The sequence below is a fragment of the Macaca thibetana genome, chromosome 3 (assembly GCF_024542745.1).
Source record: "Macaca thibetana thibetana isolate TM-01 chromosome 3, ASM2454274v1, whole genome shotgun sequence".
Taxonomy (NCBI): domain Eukaryota; kingdom Metazoa; phylum Chordata; class Mammalia; order Primates; family Cercopithecidae; genus Macaca; species Macaca thibetana.
In genome coordinates, this window is record NC_065580.1 from 89,130,418 (window position 1) to 89,153,871 (window position 23,454).

Consider the following 23,454-nt stretch of genomic DNA (forward strand, 5'->3'; position numbering starts at 1 on the left):
GTCAGATAACACATTTGGAAGTTTGCTTGAACCTCACCTCATCCCGTGCTCTCCTCCCGGCATTAGGAAATGATTATTTTATTAAGACACTGGCGCCTTTGAAGGATACCACTGATGTTCTTACATACTGTCTCAGTCAGCCCCAGAAAACCAGAAAACCTTCAGTGTCAGGGGATAAAAAGAAACAAACAAACAAAATAAATCATTTTTCTGTCACTTTCAAGTGATTAGAATAGAAGAAATAGAAAGATCCATTGTCTTGATTAAAAGGTGTCACTTATTTTTGGTGGCATTTTAAGTTGATGCTTTCACATATGCTTCTCCAAAAGAAGCTGGTAATAGTATGTATTGAATTAAAATGTAACCTGAACAGCTAGAGTGAGCACACTAATATGGCATTGGCCACTTCACTGAGCATACTTTAAAATTTCTAAAGGAAATAGGCCAATTCCCCAGAGATTGTCTTTGTTTCTGAATGAAGAAATATTTTGTTCTGTATATTAACCTTTTATTATTCCTAGATCTCAGTATATCTAAACAATTTAATTAGATTATTTTAATTGCTTTATTGAGATAACATGAAATTCACCTATTTAAAATATACAATTGAGTATATTTTAGTATATTCACATGGTTGTGCAACCATCACCACAATCTAACATAGAATACTTTTTACCCTTTTAAAAGAAACCCCAGACCCATTAGCATCAATTCCATTCTCCTTTCCATACTACCAGCTGTAATTAATGTATTTTTTTATCTCTATAAATTTGCCCATTTTGGACATTTGATATAAGTGAAATGATACAATATGTGGTCACTTGTGACTGCCTTCCTTTACTCAGCATGTTTTTAAGATTTGCCCATATTGTAGCATGTAACTCAGTACTTCACTTGTTGTTATTATTGCTGAATAATACTCCATTGTTTGAATATACCACATTTTATTTATCAATGAATCAGCAGATGTATATTTGGATTGTTTCACCTTTTGGCTGCCATGAAGAATACTGCTGTGAGCATTCATATACAAGTTTTTGTGTGGATATCTTTTTGTTTGCATTTATCTAGGAGTGGAGTTTTGCTGACTCGTAAGTACTTGCCAACACTTGTTAGAATACATCTTTTTGAGTATAGCCATTCTAGTGCATGCAAAGTGGTATCTTATTTTAGTTTTGATTTGCATTGCCCTAAACACTAAAAATGTTTAGTGATTTTCAAGTGCTTATTGGCTATTTGTATATCTTCTCTGGAGAAATGTCTTTTCAAGTTCCTTGTTTATTTTTTAATTGGGTCATTTGTATTTTTATTATTGAGTTGTAAGATTTCATTTTATACACTCTGAATATTAAAGATATATGGTTTGCAATTATTTTCTTCCATTCTGTGGATTGATGGTATTATTTTCAGCAACAATTTTAATTTTGATGTAGTCCAGTTTATCTGTTTTTCTCTTACTGCTTCTGCTTCTGATTTGTTACCTAATAAACCATTGCTTAATCCAAAGTCACAAAGTTTTACTCACGTATTTTCTTGTAGTTTTCGCTCTTAACATTTTAATACATGATCCATTTTGAAGTTTTCTGTGTGTATGTGATTAGTTGTCCCAGCACCATTTGTTGAAAAACTATTATTTTCCCCCATTGCATTAACATTTTTGTCTAAAATTGATTAACCATAAATATAATGTTTTATTTCTGGATTCTAAATTCTACACCATTCATCTGTACATCTGTCTTTATGCCAGTACTTCTTTGTTCATTATTATACCTTTGTAATAAGTTTTGAGATTGGAAAGTATGAGTCCTCTATATTGTTCTTCCATTCTAAGGTTGTTTTAGCTATACTGGGTCTCTTCCATTTCCATATTAACTTTAAGATTCATATGTCAATTGCTGGGGAAAAAAGATGAAATTTTGGTAGGGATTTCATGGAATTTGTGGATCAATTTGGGTAGTATTGCTATCTCAGTAATATTAAATATTTTTAACCTATGAAAATGAAATGTTTTTCGTTCATTTAGATCTCCTTTAATTTCTTTCCATACAGTTTTGCAATTTCAATGTACAAGGTTTGCACTTTTGTTAAATTTATGCTCAACAATTTTGTTCTTTTTGATGTAGGTCATGTTTTATTGATTTGTTATTTGTTTTGGTTGTACTTACTGATCAAATTTTCTAAGATTTTGTAAATATGATATATTTTGACAGAAAACTTTTGTGATGACTAAGAAAAGTTTATTCCATTTATGTGCTCCCATTTTTGCTCTCAAGTGATGTTGCCCACTGACTTTAAAATTAATTTCAAAAAGTTCAACATGGCCATAATAGTACTATTATAATCTCGATATATCAGTGATTTTTAAAAAAGGATTTCTACTTGTTTTATACAATTGATCTTCAAATCCTGCTATTATACCTTGAAATGTCTCTCAAAGTCATCTTTTTTTTCCATCCTATCTGTGTTAAGCGTTTGAAATATAAAATATATAAGCCCCCCCCCAAAAAAAACTTCAGTTATTCAATGGTTATGTTTTAGTTATCTTCTTTTGTTGCTGTTGTTAGTTTATTTTAGTTATTTCCCCACTCTCCATCCCCTAATATCTTTTACTCAGAAAATTTTTATGTAATCCCTACAGGCAGAATTAATTTTTCCTGTTTCTATGATTACACAATGTATTTAAGGTGCTTAGCACAAAATTCTTTATAGAGAAAAGTCTCAAAACATGGCACCTGTCACCATCTCTAGTTATCTGTTCAAATCATCAGTATTGCCCATATCATACTCTGTATCTTTGGTATGTTTTCTTGCCATCAATTCCCTCAGAACCACCCAACCCCCCCACGAACTTAGATTATAATTTTTTTTATATACTTTAAGTTCTAGGGTACATGTGCACAACGTGCAAGTTTGTTACATAAGTATACATGTGCCATGTTGGTTTGCTGCTTTTTTTTTTTTTTTTTTGAGACGGAGTCTTGCCGTGTCGCCAGGCTGGAGTGCAATGCCACAATCGTGGCTCACTGCATCCCCTCCGTCCTAGGTTCAAGCGATTCTCCTGCCTTAGCCACCCAAGTAGCTGGGACTATGGGTGCACGCCACCACACCCAGCTAATTGTATTTTTAGTAGAGACAGGGTTTCACCATGTTGGCCAGGATGGTCTCGAACTCCTGACCTCATGATCCGCCCGCCTGGGCCTCCCAAAGTGGTGGAATTACAGGCGTGAGCCACTGCACCTGGCCAGATTATAAATTTTTTGAGAACAATGACTATTCTCATCTTCCTATGTTCAAGGCCTGCATAGTTTAGAAACAAGAAAACTGAGTACAGTTGCAACCATACAATTGAAAAAAAAAATTGTCCATGGTTATAAATTAATTAATCTGTCCTGATTTTATGTCTGTCAAATTACAGGTAGTACCAACCCAGTAAGAGCTTTATTGATAAATAAATGAGAAATTACAGTTTTCTCAAGTGTGAGGTAATCCCTTTTTTGGGGGGCTTCCTTATTTCTATTAAGCTTCCAAGTATTTTTTAAAAGACAGTTTGTATTCCTGGCTTTATTTTCCAATTTGGTTTTGTCTATTCTATTTGCATACTGAGAGGAAGCTGGCATATAGCAGTCTAAGTTAAATGAAAAATAAGTGCCCAATTCTAATATTCAAAAACAGGATAGAAGATGTCCATTTTTAATGTTTTTATTCTAAATAGGAATTATATGCACTACAATGTTTATATTTTTTCCAATTGTCTTATACCACATGCTTATGATTGTCACTGGGCCTCTATACCTATTCCTTTTCATCAAGAGACTACTTTTGTATTAATATTTTACCATTAGATTTTATTGAAACACTATTCAAAGTCCTCAAAATTTCAATTTTATACCTTTTTTTTTTTTTTTCCTGCAAGACGAAGCAACGTCTTTACAATGTTATTTTAAGCTCATCATTGGGCTTCCACTGTTTCCTCTACTTGCCCTTATTTTAAACTATAAAATCCATGAATATAATGACCACATCTTAGGCTCTTTCTTTCATATTTCAAATGCCTAAGCCAGCATCGAATAAATGTATTTTATTTATTTATTTACTTATTATTACTTTTTTGAGGCGGAGTTTTGCTCTCGTTGCCCAGGCTCGAGTGCAGTGGCACGATTTGGCTCATTGCAACCTCTGCCTCCGGAGTTCAAGTGATTCTCCTGCCTCAGCCTTCCAAGTAGCTGGGATTACAGGCATGCACCACCATGCCCAGCTAATTTTGTACTTTTAGTAGAGACGGGGTTTCTCCATGTCATTCAGGCTGATCTCAAACTCCCAACCTCAGGTGATCTGCCCGCCTCAGCCTCCAAAAGTGTTGGGATTACAGGTGTGAGCCATCGCGCCCAGCCAAATAAATGTATTTTTTTTAAAGTATCCTATGGTTTGTTTATCATATAATGTAAAATCAAGAATCCAAATATTTTTCAAAGTGCAGAGAATTTCTGAGAGGAATTTTTTCCTTAGCATCTTAATATCCAAACTCTTCTTGCTCACAAGATTACTTAATCAGCATCATATCAGAGACAGCTTGCTGTGTTTACCATTGTTAGTTGGGCCAGCATATGTCCAAAACAGTTGGAATGAGAAAAACAGCCTTGACTTGAAGCCAAATTAGAGAGGGAGGAGGAGAAGAGTTCTTTAGCTGTTGAACAGGACTACATGCTTTGGACAGTGTAGGGTACTTCTGTAGAAAAAAAAAAAGGTGGGAAATTATTTCAGCCAAAAAAAAAAAAAATTATAAAACAGGGTGCATTTTGAAATATCTGAATGCACTGAAATAATAAAAGCAAATTGGTGATGTTGCTTTAATTTTATTTATATAAGCCTTTGCAAGTAATGAAATCTTTTTATGTTAACCAAAAAAAGAAAGAAAGAAAGAATTCTAAGATATTTATAATCTAGGTAATTTTTTTTTCAGTTTTACCCTAGCAACTTTAATTGGCTTAGTGGTTTCTAATTCTGGGCAGTTTTCTGTTTCTTTATTAAGCAATGTGGGAGCTGTTGAATAACCATCATATTTCATAGGATCAGAATAATATTTCTAATTTTTCTCAAACTGGGTATTGTATTGCTGTATAGTAAAAACCTTTTAGGTGAGGAAAATGTCTATTCTTATTTTCCTAAGTAACATTACAAAAAGTAGATATTTTTGTGCATTCCACCCCCTTAAGAAGCAACTATTGTCGAAAGTGATGTTTTCATTGAGACAGAAAATGGAAAGTAATATTTTGCTATTTATTATGGAAAGTTTGAGGAGAGATTTCCAAATATCACAATCAAGGAATAAAACAATTTTGACCACAATTGAATTTTATATATCAGGCAAAGCCTGTTCTAGGGTAGTTTTTAATTAGATAAAGCTTTCTTCAAAGTTCCTGCTTTCAATTCTCTGTCATTTTTTATCTGGTAGGGATCCTGCTTGCTTCCTAGTACCTCTCCCTTTCTTTACATCAGAACCTGTTCTGGTGGTTATTGATTTACCCAAAGAAGTCAATGAAGGCCAACAGCAGTTGCCTTTTGCATGAGATATACTTTCTGATAAATACTAAAAATGGAAATCACACACACATACACACAATTTTTACTGCTTTGGCAGTAGAGAAAGCCTTGGGAATCATTATTTTAGCTCCCTGGTTTTATCTGTTTTATACATGAGAAACCCAGGATCCATAGACGTGGACTAATCAAGAGTAGAACTGGTGACACTGTTCTTTCTGCCAAATTCTGTTTCTTTACATTGACAAGATATTGGGCATTAGCCAGCAATTGAGAGTAGACTGATAGAGATGTTAATTTATTCATTACTTGTTCTTTAAAATAACTGTATCCCATGCTTGTGAGAATCAAGCAAGAAGACAAAGATTCCTTACCAACAAGTTTGGTGAAAGCATTTTCAGAGCAGTGTAGTGGGTATGGTAGGTTTGTACTCTAGGACCTGGAGGTGAGAGAGGACAGAGGAAGGATGTACCGTATGTTCAGAATCAAACCTTCCCTCAGGTCCTGAGGTTATCAGGTCAAGTGTGTCGCAAGGCCTAGCTTCCTCTTTGCTAAAGATGAGTTTTTCTTAGGTGGTGCCTTAGTCATTTATGCAAATAGACATCTGCAGTGCCAGCCCCACCTGCTCTCCAGACATGCCCAGTAGTTTGTGAACCTTGGCTTTGAGTATGTCCTGCAGCATGCCAAATTTATCTTGGGGGGAATAAGCCCAAGTGAACCGCCTACATAAATCTAACCAAGACAGGCCTAACGTGGTGGGTTGAATTTCTGTGTTGAACTAAGGAATCGCATGGGGTTCTATCGCTATACTTCTCCCTGCTAACTGGGCAAGGAGTGGAAACCTGAATAACCCCTATACAAGAGCATTTACCTTAGGATAGAGAAAAATTGCACTGTTTATTGTTCTCTTGTTTCTTTTGTTTAACCATGCTAATACTTACCTTTTTAGCTTCAAGATTTATAAATTCCAAGCAATTCATTTAAAGCATTTTTTTAAAAGCTTGAACTTAAAATTTTGTATAATGTGTTCTCGAGCTACTGCATGTTCTACTGGTCTAAGTTATATTATAAATTTTGTGGAAAATAAGCAGAAGCCATTTGATTCAGAACGGCTTTGCTAAACTCTATGATTAGCAATATATTTCCTATGATCTTGGGTTATATAAATTTAAATTTGCATTAATATCTGGAACAGCATTTGGGTAAATATTTTTCCCATAGTTTTTAAACAATACTTAACTACCAGAACTATTTCATATGAAGCACAAAATTTCTGTAGTGGTTTGACTACAGATCTATTACTAGGGCGATAGCCAAACTCATAGTATTATTATTACAGCTTTGAAGTGTATAACATGTTTCTTTAAAACCTCAAGGTTTTAAAACATTCAGAATAAACTATATCAACCCACACATTAACAAACATTTAAATGTCAAATGAACAGAATATCCTTTAATTTCTAACCATCCCTTTGCAAAACCCATTCCAATGTTGGTTTCTATAAAATATACTGGTGCCTTGTTAGTTTATACATATAAGATATATATATTTGTAAGCTTGGAATTATGTAGCAACTGCTGCACAGATTGGAACAGTTTGTGCCTTTCGCTATAATTTATTAAATGAAATTTCAGTTGAACAAGTATTTGTTCTATTTGTAGCTTATTGAAGGGTATATTATCTCTGTCTCATGGAAAAAGAGATAACTTAGGAGAACCCTCCTGAATCTTTTAGTATGGAATGTTATACAGGGTATTTCATTAGCACCATTCTAAATTAGTATTTACCATATTATTAAATATGCAAGATAAAAAAACACTGAAAGCTAATATTGTATATGTGACAATGGCAAAGTTAACTGTAAGCTGTCTAGTGCTCATTATTCTCATCTGTGAAATGGGGATAATAATAAAACTGTATTCAAAGAGAAAGTCCATCCAAAAGTCATAGCTAGCGCTCATCATATGTTGCTCATTTTAAAGTACCATCATTCTTATTTGTATTTTTGTTTTCCAGTTGACTGCATATTGTGAAGAGCAATCAACAAAGTCTAAAATTAATATATCAGTCTAGTGAAAATACTTAGAACTTCTTTTACTTGGTGTTCTCCTGTCATTATATTCTATTTCCTAACTATGTTTTATTTTAGATGAAATACACTATGATAACTTTTAACCTAATTCATTGAACCATTACAGCAGAGAGGTAGCTTGGAAATTTGATTGTCACAGGGACATCCCACCATGTGAGAATAAAAATTGGGCCAGGCACAGTGGCTCACACCTGTAATCCCAGAAGCTTGGGAGGCCAAGGCGGGTGGATCACCTGAGGTTGGGAGTTCGAGACCAGCCTGACCAACATGGTGAAACCTCGTCTCTACTAAAAATACAAAATTAGCTGGGCATGGTGGTACATAGCTGTAATCCCAGTTACTCAGGAGGCTGAAGCAGGAGAATCGCTTGAACCTGGGAGGCGAAGGTTGCAGTAAGCCTAGATCATGCCATTGCACTCTAGCCTGGGCAACAAGAGCAAAACTCTGTCTCAAAAATTAATAATAATAAAATAAGATAAGATAAAATAAAATAAATAAAATAAAATTTGGACATAGATTGATTCTCAGGAGCAGAAGTTCGCAAACTTTGTGTCAGGGGAGATAATAAATATTTGAGATTTTGCAGGCTGTACTACCTCTGTGGCATTCAATTCTGACTTTGTAGTGCAAAAGCAGCTATACACAGTAAGTCAGTGAATGATAGTGGCTGTGTTCCAATAAATTTTATTTGTAAACACTGAAATTTGAATTTCATGTATTTTTATGTCACAAAATATTTTTCCTTAAAAAAAATTTTTCCCAACCATTAAAAATGTAACAATCATTCTTAGGTTGCAGGCCCTAAAAAATTAGGCAAGCTGGATTTGACCCATGAGCCACAGTTTCCTAACTCCTGTTCTGCATGGTTACCTTCATTGTAAATATTTTCAATAATTTCTTATACTTTTGATTGTACAAAGAGGTATGGCTCAAATTACAGACTGATATCTCAGAGCTGTGCTTAGAGTATTGAGAAGCATTCTGTAATGCTGATGGTTTTCTCAATATTGGCTAATTCTATAAACAGATACTATGAGTTCTGCCAGAAATAGAAATTCTAATGACAGTCTAATTAAATAGAAGCCACAGAGAAGAATTATTACATTTTCTTATGCCAAATTATGAATGTCTTCAATTAATGCACAGATATTTATTTATTTAGGTATATGTAAAAAGTGGATTTTTCTGACAGCTTTAGGCTCTTCTTTGTGGTAGAACCTTCTGTTTCTCTAATTAGTTGTACCTTAATGGCCAGTAATTGTCTTTTATGATGCACAAGGAACCAAAAAAAAAAAAAAAACTGAAATTAAAAAAAATAGACCATCACAGTCTGTCTTTTCAAATCTTTTCTCATACTGTCAAAAAACAGCTGCCTCTTCCTTTTTGTTACTACTTTCTTCAATTAAAAAATAATCTCAAAATTTATGAACAATACACCCAAACCTCATTAACACTGTTTACAGTTAATTATGATTTAGTCTCTCTTTCTGTCTGATATAACCCAATGGGATTTAGTTAATCAAGTACCAAAGGTGGTTTCATTACCAGGCAGTCTTTACCTGTGAATCACTAGATTCACAGATTGAAGAGTAAAGCCATAATGAATTTAAGGAAAATAAAAACAAAACCAAAAAAAAATGCTAATTGCCTAGACTCAATAAAATTTTGCATAGCTAAAAGAAAAGGGTGAAATATCAAATTTGGAATTCTTAAGTACAGAATTGTTCCTTAAAAAGAGTGCTGAAATACACGTGTAAGAAAGATGCTTTAGACTCACCTGAAAATACAGAAATGTGTCAAAATATGAAGAAATATATTCAGTTACACATGTCTCTGTGGAATATATTGACAATTATGAACAAATGTTTTTCTTCACCTTTAAAAACAAAAATATGTAATATTATTTTAACAAAAATTTTTCAGTTTCATCTGTATCAAGGTATACTCCAGAGTGAAATGTGTAGAAATAAAATGAAAAGCCTATTTTGTAGAAGTCAAATAGAATCGGAATGGAGTGGTTAAGATCATGGATGCTGGAGCTGGACAGTGTGTGTTCTGATTCCTGTTGTACCTCTTAGTGGGTGTGTGACCTTGGCCAAGTTCCTCTGTGGCCTCCATTTTCCTCATTTGTAAATAAGAATCCTAATCACGTCTGCTCCATAGGTTACTAGATATTGCAACCTCATAAAGAAGAATTGAATAAATATTTACTTTATAAAGCATTCAGAACAATATTTGTTACACAGTAAGTGCTGTAATTAGTGTTGGTTCCATAATTCAAATTAGAATAAGAGAAACTTGGGAGACTGGCCAAAATTATGCTGTTACTCTTTGTGCTTACCCATGTTTGGAAAACCAAACTTGGAATCAGTACATATAGGGACATCACATTTTACTATAATGCTTAGGACCTGAAAACTCACCTATTTTAAAACTCACATATCCAAAGTGCTTCCTGACAAAGGTTACTGGGTATTTCTCTTTAAGAGCAAAAGTGGTGCCACCATGTGGCAATAACATAAATATAACTGCCAATCCATTTAGCTTGGCAAGGCTTGAAATATGAGCACATTACATGAATTTTTAAAATGTTTTAACATTCCATTTTTTTCTAAATCGTATGTACAGAGTATAACTTTATTATTTTTAATTCAAAATTTTAAAATTCCCATAATTTCAATTCTCATAAACAAGAGTGGCATTTTCTTTGAAAAAACAGTAATGTAATTTGCCTGTGATTTGAATTTGGCAAAATAAACAAATAATGCCCTTATAACACGGATTTGCAAACTGAGTTCCATGGAGTCTGGATTCCCTGGGGGAAAGGAATAGGGGAGGAAGTGAGAGGATAGAATGTTGGTTCTTCCTCTCCCTCTTTTCTAAAATATTTGCACCCGTGTTGGTTTTATATGTTGGAACTATTCGTAAGATTTTTTTTAAGATGATAAGAAAATATCCAGCCATTTAAAGAAATGTTTTTCTTTTCTAAAAGCCAGTGCAGTCCTATATTAGGAGTTTCAGTGGGGCTTTAAGCTTTTTTTTTTTTTTTTTTTTTTTTTTTTGGTAATAAAGATTTACTCAGAACTAGAAAACATCTGAATTCTGAAGAAAAGATAAGAGCATTGGTTGAAACCCGATTCCTGTTCTGCAGGACTGAAAAGATTAGAGCAGAGAAAAGGCAAAGACATGGTCTGAATCGCAGAGGAGGAGAAGGGAGGTATCACACATGGCATTTCAGCTTTGTTTTTCCTACTTTTCATGCATATTTTCATGTATGTTGTTGTCTTAAACATATTAAGCATTGAGGCTTTCAGAAAATATTCAACTATTTTGTGCTGGCTAAAGGTAATTCTTTCTTGGTGGCAGGAAGCACGCACTGATAAAACTTTTTTTTTTCTGTCAAAATAGCACATAGTGTTGTGCTTTTGTAAGCAAGAGTTCCTGATAGAAGAGTGGGAACATTTTGAAAAAGTTTATTTGCTGAGTAATTTGTTCAGAAAGAATGTTGTTAGAGAAGGGTATTTGCTAAGAACAATCATTTATTCAACTAACATTTATTAAATTTATAGTATAAGCTACATAATATACTAGGTTCTGAAGTTATAAGGGAATCCCTTGCCTCAAATATTAGGATTGCATAATGAGAGGAAAGTTTTGTTAGTCATTTGAAATAGCTATTTGAAATAGTCAAATTAGTCAAATTGGAAATTTGACTATTTTGTCATATTCACAAACATGTCATTTTCACAAATGACTATTTGTCATATTTGAATATGACAAATAGCTATTTCAAATGACTAGAAAACTTCCCTCTCATTTTGAAACCCTATATTTGAGGCAGAGGATTTCCTTATAACTCCAAGTATTTGTCTGTGACCTAGAAGAAAATATAAGTTGTAGAAAAAAATATGGGAAAGGGGACGGTTTGCACCATCTTCCTCATAGTTCCTTTAAAAGTCAATTTATTTTAGATCCCAGAGGAATAGTGTTGGATCTGGCTAAATAAGTAAGTCTTTTAAATTATTACCTGTATTTTCTATTTTAAAACATTAAAATTTCAAATCTTGTCAAGATTTCATTTTCAGGTACCTTTATATCAAATTGAATTCTAATCTCAAATTACAAAATAATATGGATTACAAACTAATGTAAGTTCTTAGCTTCTATTACCTTGGAGTCCCATAAATTGGGTTGATTTTGTTTCCATAGTGCAAGGAGCTGAATAAAGCTTTTACCCAGTTCTTAAATAGTAAAGAACTAGCAAACATTGCGATACTTTAGAACTAAGTGGCCATTAGAAATTAGTTAGCAGTTCATGTTTGTGTTATGGTTTGTTATGACTGCTTAATTCAAAAGCATATTTGCAGACAGGGAGTTTGAATTAAGTAAATCAGAATAGTAAAGGCTTTGAGTAAGAAGTTAGCTTGCTGTAACTTAAATGTTGATATTTCAAGGCCTACTGATATTTTAGTCATTTGTGGTTATTTTTGTTTCCTGTTCAGACCCCTGGGAAATAAGAGAATAGTAAATCAAAGCACAGGTTGCTTTTTGCATTTTTTTTTTCTTTTCATTTATGCCATGTAGTAGTTCACTTTAAGAAACTAAAGACATGGATAACTTGAACAGAATCACTGAGGGAGAATTGTATTTCTGGATTAGTCAGTTTAAATAATTCTTGTTATAAAATGATTCTTTCATGTTTGATAATTTAGTAATTCTTTTTATTCCATGATAATGTTATCATATTAATAGTGGAAAAGCAGCTAAAACTATCTGCATTACTAAAGTGCAATTTGGGCAGTATTGTTATCAAACTGAGGCTGTGTTGCTTATGTCACGGGATCCCTAGGGTGTTGCTTCACCAGCCAGAAACCTCTGTGGCAGGTGGTGCCTTCTGCCCGAGTATCGCTCATGCCCGTTTCTTTCCACCCGCTTGACTCAACAGACTGCACTCGGCTCTTGCTACCAGCCCAGATCCCACACCTGCCAAGTACTAGCAAGGCGTGAAACAGTGAGGGGCGTGTGGGTGAGTGAGTGCAGGGTCTAGCCACTGTACACAGCCAGGCACACCGGCTGCTGTGGTGGGCAGGCAGCTCCAGGCAACAGCGCAGGTGCCAGCTCCATGCGAGGAGGCTGAGGCTGGAGCACATATACTGCACGTGGCTTCTGCTGTGGGCATCCGTGTCTGGATGAAGGAACATAGTGGCACCCAGAAACTTGGAGATGCCTGGAACCACTGAACCCCAAAGAGAGTGTCACAGCCCTGGCTCAGGGAGCCGGGGGGCTCCCCAAAGGGCCACAGCCCCTCTCTCCTCATGGCCCACAACATGACAAGCGGGAGGGCGTGTTTCAGCCCTGTTTGTGTTACAGCTCTTTTAGTCCCGCCATTTGATGTGTCCCGAGTTCTTGTTTCATACCCAGGAAGAATGAGGTATGCGGACAGCTGGAGGCTGAGCAAAGCGAAGAGGAGCTTCACTGATCGGCAGAACAGTTCTCAAGAGACCCCAAATGGGCAGCTCCTTTCTGCAAGCAGGTCATCCTGACGAGTGTCCAGCTCTCAGTGGAGAGGAGACCCACAGTGGTTAGCTCCTTTCTCCAGGCAGGTCATCCCAACACGTGTCCAGCTCTCAGTGGAGAGGAGACCTGCAGTGGGTATCTCCTTCCCACAGTTAGTAGTCCAGACGTCTGTGCAGCCCTCCGCGGAGAGGTGACCTAGAACGGGTAGCTTCTATCGGCAAGCAGGTTGTCCCATCCTCTGCCTGAGTCCGCTGAGTCCAGGGTTATGCACTTCAGAGGAGAGGGAGTGCGTGTTAATTGGTCCAGGGACGGCCATGGGTGGGCCCCGGATAAAGCACCGGAAGTTCTCACTCTGGTCCACGGAACTGACGGTCTGGCCCCTAGGCTTTTGACTGTCCCTGGCTTGAAGGTGGGCTTCACCAGGGACCCTCCCCTTTCTACCCAGGAACTTGTCTGCCTCCTGCTGCCATCAATCATGTCGTTCACGGTTCCCAGGCTGTTGCTGCCGAGGGGCACCTGCAGGCCCCTGTTGAGCTGCTCTCATTCTTCTCATGCTTATTGGTGCCCAAGTCCAGAGAAGGCCAAGACAGCAGGGGACTGGCCGGTCAGTGCTGCCCTGAGCATGCACATACCCAGCCGGGTTGCAACAGTGCCTGGGCTTGACCTGAACTTCGCTTCGAAATCAGAGCGAGTGCTGGGAGCATGGAGAGGCCAGGCAGCGGGAGCAAGCACTTCCAAGCCTGTGGGGAGCAGAGAACCTACCAGGTCCCCGACTGTGCACAGGGATACCTGGGTCCACAGCTGCAGCTGCACCCAGGAGGGTGGGGCTTCTGCCCCTCAACTCGGAATCAGGCGGGGCTCCCGCCTGTTCCCAGCTCCTGCGGGCTACATGGAGTGGGCAGCCCCCGCCCCCACTGCAGCTGGTGTCATGGCAGCAGCCCTTCTGGGCAGACCAGCCACTGCCGTCACATGTTTTCCCAATTTCTATTTTTGGTGATAGCAAATTCAAACTTCTTAATTTACTTTTCCTGAAAAAAAATTGCCTTTCAAGACTACACATTTTAATGAAGAGCCTTCAGTAATAAGCATTTCATCATGTCTCAAAAAAAAAATTCAAAATTCAACTGTTGGTTATTTTAGCTAAAATGTCAAAGAATTTTGATTAAATAACTTTAAAAGGATTTACCTTTTAGATTTACATTTATTAATTTAATTATTTATCTTTAAAATGGAAGATTTGAAAAAAAAACTCTTAGCTTGCAGCTTACCAGTTCTGGTGTAATTTTCAATAATATAACATGGAGTATTCAATCATGAATTAGGCATTATTATTTAAATAATTCACAATGTGGCCTATACTTGGTTATCCCTACTAAGGCAAACAGCATGAATGGGTAAGTTTTCTTTTCCTCACTGTTCACTTACTCCATTGTGATGGTTGTCACGTGTCAGCACATTGAATTTTAAGAGATATGGTGGAGTCTAGGAAATGCAAAATGACACCTTGGGTGGAAAAACTTTTCAGATTATTTTCAAATACTTATGCAGTGTTGCCAGAAATGCATTAACTTAAAAATTTAAGTAGTAAAATAGCATATTTTTTAATTCAAACAGTCAAAAAGCCCAGTAAGTAGTTGCTTTAGGATTTTAATTGGGTATGTGTGTATGTGAACATATACATGCAGATGTATACATGTGTTACTAATTTTATTCCCATAATATTCTTGAGACTATTATTCATTCATTTATTCATTCATTCATTCCACACATGCACTGAGGCCTTACTATGTTTTCATGTTGTGCTAAGCACTGAAAACATAGTCCCTGCCCTCATGAAATTCGGAATAGTGGCAAAGATAGATAAATGAATGTTATGAAAAGAACTGAGAAATGTATTGGAAAAATTAAATAAAACTAAGAAAAACATCTATATTAAATCATGATTTAGCTAAGATATGAAGGATAGGACTAATCTAGAGAAATGTGTTGGTATTGGGGAAAAGGTTTTAGGAAGAGAGAACACATATGGAAAATCTCTGAGACCCTGGAGTGCACAGCATGTTTAAGGAACTGAAAAATCTGTGTGGCTTGAGTGAGTGGAGGACAGGTAGTATTGAGGCTGGCAACATAGCAAGATACTACCCCAGCTCCCACTACCCTGACCCCAGCTATACAGAGAAAGCACACTATGGAGAAACAGGCCAGCCGTGTTAGAGACAAAGGCTCCACTGATGAGTGTTAGCCAGAAACCTAAAAGAAGTACTTCAATAAAACAGGCAGCGGTGGTGGAGAGACCTTGATGGCTTCAAAAACTATTTAGGAGTAGGGGCCAGTCGGGGTGACTCACCTCTGTAATCCCAGCACTTTGGGAGGCAGAGGTGGGAGGATCACTTGAGGTCAGGAGTTCAAAACCAGCCTGGCCAATGTAGTAAAACCCCATCTCCACTAAAAATACAAAAATTAGCCAGGCATGGTGGCACACACCTGTAGTCCCAGGTACTCGGGCGGCTGATGCAGGAGAATCACTTGAACCCGGATCGGGCCACTGTACTCCAGCTGTCAGAGTGAGACTTTGTCTCAAAAAAAAAAAATTAGGAGTAGGAAAGTTAATTTCTGTCAATTAGATATAGATAATAGAAGAGAGAGGAGTCACTATCACTTCTGTTTCTCCTGTGTCTTCAATGATTAAAAAAAAAAAACGGGGATACTGGAGAAAAGAACAGTAAGAGAGAGCTAAAGAGAGTCCCAGTAGTACCTGTACATATGAGTTGCACATTTGGTGGAATAGATGTTTAAACTGGAGATAGAATTGTCAACATAGAGGAAGCAAAGCCCTAGGAATGGAAGGGATCTGCAGAGAGAGAGAAAATGAGAGAGAGAGAGAAAGAGAGAGAGAGAGAGATTCTTTTCCATTTGTTTCCCATTCCATGACATACTTCCACCAGACATAAACTGTTCCTTCATGCCTTTATTCTACTTTAAATCATCTGATGTCAATATGTCAGTTAGTGTTCACAAAATAAGGGAAAGTTTTTAAAGTCTCATTTACATCTCACAACTAAATAGGCCAGATTTTGTAAGGGAATAAACACAGAGGCTGCTGAGGGGTTGAATAACTTGTCTCTCTGACACTGGTGGCCATGGCTTCTGCCACACTGCTTGTTTTGTGAAATAACCAGGTCTCCTGTCTACCTTTCTGACCTTTCATTCCACCTGTGCCTAGTAGAGTCCAATCACAAGTCATTGCAGTTTCCTTTTTCTTTTCCTGTTCCTGTGTGTATGCTCTTCGGCCCTGAGTTCACATCTCTGTGTTTTTGGTGGCGTAGGGAGGGTTAGGCAAACATGCTTTCTTTGTGAAGCCTTTTCTGACTTTACCTGAAATAGTCAGTGGTTTCTCTTTTTCAAAATTTCTCCGTAACAAATGACATAGGACATTATTTTTCAGTTGTATGCCTCTCTCATGCCTTTCTCCTATTCACAGAACCTGATTACCTTGCCCCACCCTGCCCAACCCCATTTTATATGTACTTTATTGTGAGCTTTGGCAAGCGGGGACCACATTATACTTTTTATTTTTATTTTCATTGTGTTTAGCAGAGTAATAGCATATGCTCAAAAAAATGTTTGTTGAATTAAGTTGATAAAGAAGGAAGACACGGGCAAGAAACATAGTGTGAAAGGCAGGAAGGAAACTATATGTTAGAGACTGTGGTTTACCCTCCAAAAAAGGTAGCAAGAGATAAGCCTAGAGAGGTGTTGGTGAAACTTGTCTGTGGTAAGATTTGTTGGGGCAAACAGTATTTACGAAACCCAATCCGTAATACATAGCGTGGATAGAAAGAATGAGACTGAAAAAGAAGAAGTTGTTAAAAAAAATAAAAAATAAAAAATCCTTGACAGCTGTCCCCTCTCCCCTCAACACACATATCCTCCCTGCTCATGCCCCCATTTCTGCCTCCACCTCCATCTCTACCTCCATCCCCACCAGCTTAGCTTGACCTTCAGGAGCTAGAATCCCAAAGATCCCTTTCCCAGAGTGCTCTGCTCCGGACCTAGCAGCTTCAGGGAACTGTGAGTATTTTGTGATGTTGAAGCCAGAGAAACAAGGTGGTGAGTGACCTCCACAAACTGAGGGAAAATGTTTGAGCTTTGACTGGGCTTCTTCTGAGCTGTAGTGCAGCCCTAATTCATTCTCCTCTTTTCCACCCAATGATATCGAAGGTGTTTTGGCCTGCTGTTCGTGATGACTCCTTCACACATGTTAGCCTGCGGAAAGAAGCACTACTGAGCAGAGGTGATCAGCTTTCTCCAGGTGGATTTTGGGCCATGTTACCCGAAGAAAACCTGTTTTCTGTTTTCTGTCACTCTTCTCAGTAGCTTTGCTCTGTAGGCCAGCCCTGGAGGCCCCTTCTCCGCAGAGGATTAGAGGCCTGGCCCCAGTCCCTCATCGTCGTATTTCAGGATGGTTAGAAGCAGTGATTCCAAGGCCACATTCATCATCCGAGAGAAATATAAACTGGTATGGAAGATCACATCTGACTTTTTGGGGGACATTTATCAGGCAAAGAACATAACCAATAGTAAAGAAGTGGTGCTAGCATCCTTGAATTCTGGAAAGCTAGGTATTTCTCATTGCCGTCCCAGAGAAAACTCTTTAGATTCTTCAAGGCGGTTAATATTTCTACATGAGATGGTATGATTAGAACAAAGACTGCAATGTGCTACTCATGGAAATTCAGTCCTCAAGGCCTCTTCATTTTCTTTTGAAGAAGGCTCCCAATGAAAACTGTGTTAGGTTAGCAGACCAGATAACTGGTAGAATTGCATATGTACGTGCACAGAGTTTGAGTCACAGTTTAAACCAGATAACTTCCTAATTGGTATTGAGTATTTCTATAGGAAGTTATTCCTTATTGATTTTGATTTGCTGAAAAAGTACAGAAACAGTAGGGTAAGGCCGCACATATCATAGAGGAGAAAGTAATCTCTAACACCACCTGCTAAGTTAGCATCAGTGCACATCTTGGTATTGATCAGAGTTTTAGAGATGACATGTTATCATCATGATACATGTAAATGTAATTTAATAGAACCAGCCTGCCATGGCAAATATTAAAGTCTGCAACAAAGAACAGAAAAATGAAAATGTTAATGATAGAACGATACAATGAAAAGGAGTTGATGGAAGATATCTACTCCTGTTGAAATTTTGTATAAGGGTTTTTCTGCAGAATTTGCAGTAAACTGTTGTTATGGATCACACATTAAGGAAACCTTGAGACATCTGTTCCACAATCTTTTCTGGACCCTGAACTACTGATATTAAATACATATTTGGTTGAACATTGTTAAAGCAGAAAACAGTATAGAAGGCAGCCTCTTCCCATGGAGTTAGCATGCCCAAACTCTCACAGGTTTCCATGCATGAAGGGAGGAACAGAAGAAGCAGAATAGATAATCACAGTAGCATTTGTATATCCCCAAATCCAGAAATTTTAGTTCATGTGTCCCATTGCCAGTGTTGTGAACAACCATTTCCCAGGTAAAAAGAACTTAAGAATAAAATGGCTCTGGGCAGCATTGTTGATATAACCAAGTTGTGGCCTCTGTAATTATAAATATTAACTGAAGCTGTTAAACATGGTTTCAATTTTTATAGCACCTTTTTCAGTGGAAAACCTAACTAAATAATTGGTATATATGAGTTTGTGGTGAGATTTTGTCCATGCCCGTGTGTGTGTGTGTGTGTGTGTGTGTGTGTGTGTGTGTGTGTGTGTGAAAATCTATTATTTTGAACTCTACTGCTTTGAGAAGGGCCATATGGTTGTACATGCACAAAATTGTGTATTCTTAAAATGTTTTCTTGCGTGAAGTTTGCAAGTTGTTTACTTAAAACATTAAAATGGATGGCATCTTGCTTAGGACAACTGATAAAGTAGCAACCAGAGTCCAGTTTTTGAACATATGAAAATTCTGTTTTATTATACTATGAATAATAGCATCTAAAGTGAAGAAGTAACCAATACTCCATGGTAACTAGATTATCTTTAGTACTCTGAATGAACTCTTTAATGACCCTTGAATTAAAAAAAAAATTGTTACAGAAATTTAAAGCTAAACGTGAATGTTCGTGTTCATGCTCAAATAAATGTGATTATTATAAACACCTATATGATTTGGGATTTTGGTTTTATTTTGAAATGAGAGCTCTTTCATTTACAAGTTCACTAAAAACCAAAATGTTTCTTAAAAATCACTTGAGCTTGTAAACATTAAAAAGAAGGAATAACTATTGAACAAATAAGACAGACATTGTCAAGAATGGACAGGACTTTGTAAGGTAATAATTAAGACTAGTTAATATATATGTGGAAATGTTCTGACTGGGCATTTGGTATATAATAATGTGAATCATATAATAGAAATATAATAAATATAGCATACATTTGCATTTATTTGCAACCTCAGACAGACAAGGTGAGTCCAAATAAAGCTAGCTAAATCATAGTCCCTTCTTACATGTGTCAAGAGGTCTTGAGATCAGTTTAAAAAACATGTTTTATTTACAACTAATGTGAATACTAATATTTGCTGTCATCAGCTTCCTTCTAATATAACATATGCATCACTGGCCACCTGCTCTAAGTAATTTTTGAGGAATTTGCATGTTCCCAGACAAGGAATGTTGTGAACAGAGATGATTCCATTTATCCATTGTTAAAAATGGTGGTTAATTTTTCCCTGTAAGTTGATTTCTAATTATGATAATATGGAAGCTATGGACAATGCCCTTTCTTAGACATACTGGGATGTAAAAGTGACTGTAACTTGTTGAAACTCAGCCCTGGTATTGTGTTACTATTATTTCTCCTGGGGAGACTTATCAGCCTGTCACAAAAGATGTAAGAAAAATCCAACATTCCTTTTGGAATATGATGAGCCTTTGTCACCCACAATGCAATTAATGTTAAAAATAGAAAGAATGGCTATGATATGATTATGATTAGGCAGAGATGAGCTATTGTCCAAGTAACAGGAACTAATCTAGCGGGCCAAAGATGACCTGCACAGAACCATCAGTGTGCTGATTGCCATTTCTCTCTGAGTTTGATGAAATATTCATGCCTTTGCTCTCCTCTCTGCAAGCACTATTGATTTCTTGTATAAACGCTGCTATATTTAGTCTAGACAAATGGAATGTGGATTGCTGCTGAATAAATTGGATGAAAGACTGGGATCTTGCCTGCCACTTTCTCTCAGTCTTGGGCAATTATTTATAATCAAGAGCAGTTTTTGTAAGTTGAGGGTGATTTTTCACAATTTAGTGATTAGTCTCTGAACAAAGGCAAGCAGTTAGACACAATCATTTCTGTTGGGATAGCAGGTTAAGAAGTCAAATTACCCTTTGAGGTTTACAATAACTGTTTCAGAGACTTGTAGGACTTTTTTTCTTATCTTAAAAAAAATTTTTTAGAGGTTTGATGTTTGTAGTTCACGGATAACAAGAATGCCAGCAAGAAGAGACCCCAGGGTCTCTTGAATTTTTACATTTTGTCTTTATAGGGTTAAGTTCTGACCTTTGTTTTTTGGGATTTCCATGTAAAAGCTGAAGGCTGTAGTTGGCCTTTTTAATGTAAAAATGAAATATATCTTTAACTGCCTTTGCTTTTGGTTGGAATTATGCCAACTCTTTAAATTAATGTTCAATATTTCATGTTACTCTAGAGCCTTACTAAAAGTTCTACATTGGGTGCTGCAATTAAGAGATCTTACAGGCCATCATTCTAATTTGCATCTGAACTTGTCATGATTAATTTCTTTCCTTTCACAGATATCATGTTTGAGAAGTCAATGTCCATCAACCTATAGTTCATTTATAAATTATTTTCCCATTTTCGTTAAAGTGACACATAAAGTACCATCAGTGCAAACTTCTGGTCAATCCATGGCAAAATAACCAATGTTAGCAACCCAAGATTGCTATCAGTCTATAAGCACAGGCACATGCACATGGACATTCAACTCAGATGACCAGCAAGGACATTTAAGTATATGAAGCCTTAACATCTGTAGACAGGATTTCTGTTAGCCTTTCTTTCCTCACTGAAAATAACTCTTAAATTCGCATGGAAAATTAACTTTGTAGTTTCCAAACTGGAATCTGCAAATCTAAGTTACTTACTTATAGTAATAGAGCATTAGATGCAATTTGGAAAAATATAGAAAAGTAAAGGGAGAATCATTCATATTTCCACCTAAAATACAGCCATCTTCTGTTATCTACATCACCAGTCATTGCTATTAGAATTTAAAAACTAATACGACTTAAAAACCGTGGTAGAATATATACTCAATAAGGGCTCGAATTTTTGTCTTTTTTTAAAATACCAAACTGCAACATCTAGAATGAAGCCTCGGACTTTAAGGGGTTTGATAAATCTATTTTGACTACATTACTTATATGTATATATTTTAAATGGTTGTCATAGTGTAAATATCACTTATATCACTTTTTTCATTTAATGTTACAACTTTTTTAATGTTCCCATAAACATTATTTTTAATGAATGCATAGTTTTTCTACCAAATGGATGTGACATATTTTGCTGAGACATTTCCTTGTAGTTGGTGATTTCAATAACAATAATATAACTCTAGTAAATAATATAGCGTTGGACTATTTTTTTTCCCTATTTAGTATTATCTCCTGGAGATATAATCCTAGAGTTGATGAACCTGAATCGAATGGTAGAAATATGTAACATCTCTTGATACGTATTACCAAGTTGGTTTTGCATAAGTTTTTTACCAGTTGACAGCTCCACTTGCAATAAATAATTGTCTCTTTGGTCATACGCTTAGCCTATACAATGGGGCATTGTACACACTTATGTATATACGTGGGTCATATATATGATAATAATGATGCTCTATTTCGATTCATAATTTGCAATTCTTTACTAGTGAAGGTGATTTTCAGTTGTTGTATTCTTTTATTTGTTTTGATCTAGATGTTTTAGTGTTTATTTTCTAATATTTAGTAGAAATTATGTACCATTTTATTTTCATATTTGTTTCGAATATTTTTGTTTTGTTAGCTACTTACTATTGATGGTTTATTTTAATATATAAGAAATTTCCATTTTTATATCATAAAAAAGCAAAAACAAACATCTGTTAAGGGATGTGCTACATGCTATTAGTACTTACTGTTATTATCTCCAGGTTACAGATGAGGGAACAGAGGCCTAGGGAAATTAATAACATCTTCAAAGTTACACACATCAAAGAATCAAATAAGCATTTAGATTATACAGCAGAATTTGAAAACCGGTACATGTAAAGATTGAAGCATTTTGTTTGGTTCCTGGAGTATTTAAAACTTTTGAAGAGCCTGGTGCTGTTACTCGTGCCTATAATCTCAGAACTTGGGAGCCTGTCAGGCAGGAGGATCACTTGAGGTCAGGAATTCAAGACCGGCTTTGGCAACATAGCAAGATAGCACCCCAGCTCCCCACTACCCTTTCCCCAGCTATAAAAAAAATAAGAAAAATTTAGCTGGTCATGGTAATATGCACCTAAAGTCCCAGATGCTTGGGAGGCTGAGGCAGAAGGATCCCTTGAGCCAGGAAGTTCTAGGCTGCATTAAACTATAATTGCACCACTGCACTACAGCCTGGGTGAAAAAGTGAGCTCTCCACCCCCCAAAAAATATTTCAATTTAATTTTCAGTTAACAATTATTTCTGTCTACACTGGATCTATATTTTCTTTTCCCCCATCAACTCCCACCAATAATTGTTTATATCTGAGTAGTGACTGGCCTCTTTTGATAAGCCATGGAATCCAGTTTGCCAATTTCCACTCCAAAATTCCTGTTGTCTTTAGCTTAACCTTTTACAGTGAACTACACAATTTTCCTGATTCTTGTGGGTAAGAGTCATACTCAAGATATTTAACAACCAGATTGGCATGGATGCTGGTCATTCAGAATATCAGAATGGACACCAACAATAAATAAATGGTATATTTGGATAGCTACCCTGTCTGTGAGTTTTTCTGCTTAAACTAAGCCTTTAGAAAGCAGCATTCTTATCTACTAAGAGTTTTTGCTAAGAATTTTATATCTATTTTCTAATTTAATTTGTATAAATTTAAATATTATCATCTATAGTTATTCTCAGATCATCAAATCTTTTTTTACTCCAGTGGTTTGATTAAATACTTGTTTTAAGTTTCCTCATACTTTTTCCACCTTATTTATTTTAGGAGTGAGGTAGCTGAGATACAGATTGTTACCATTTAAA

The 23,454-nt window shown here is 36.3% G+C and overlaps 1 protein-coding gene across 37 annotated transcripts in view; it reads left to right on the forward strand.

Moving 5' to 3' along the window:
• HDAC9 (histone deacetylase 9) overlaps positions 1 to 23,454 on the forward strand; it is a 927,498-nt gene that overhangs the window by 478,763 nt on the left and 425,281 nt on the right. The window lies entirely within an intron of this gene.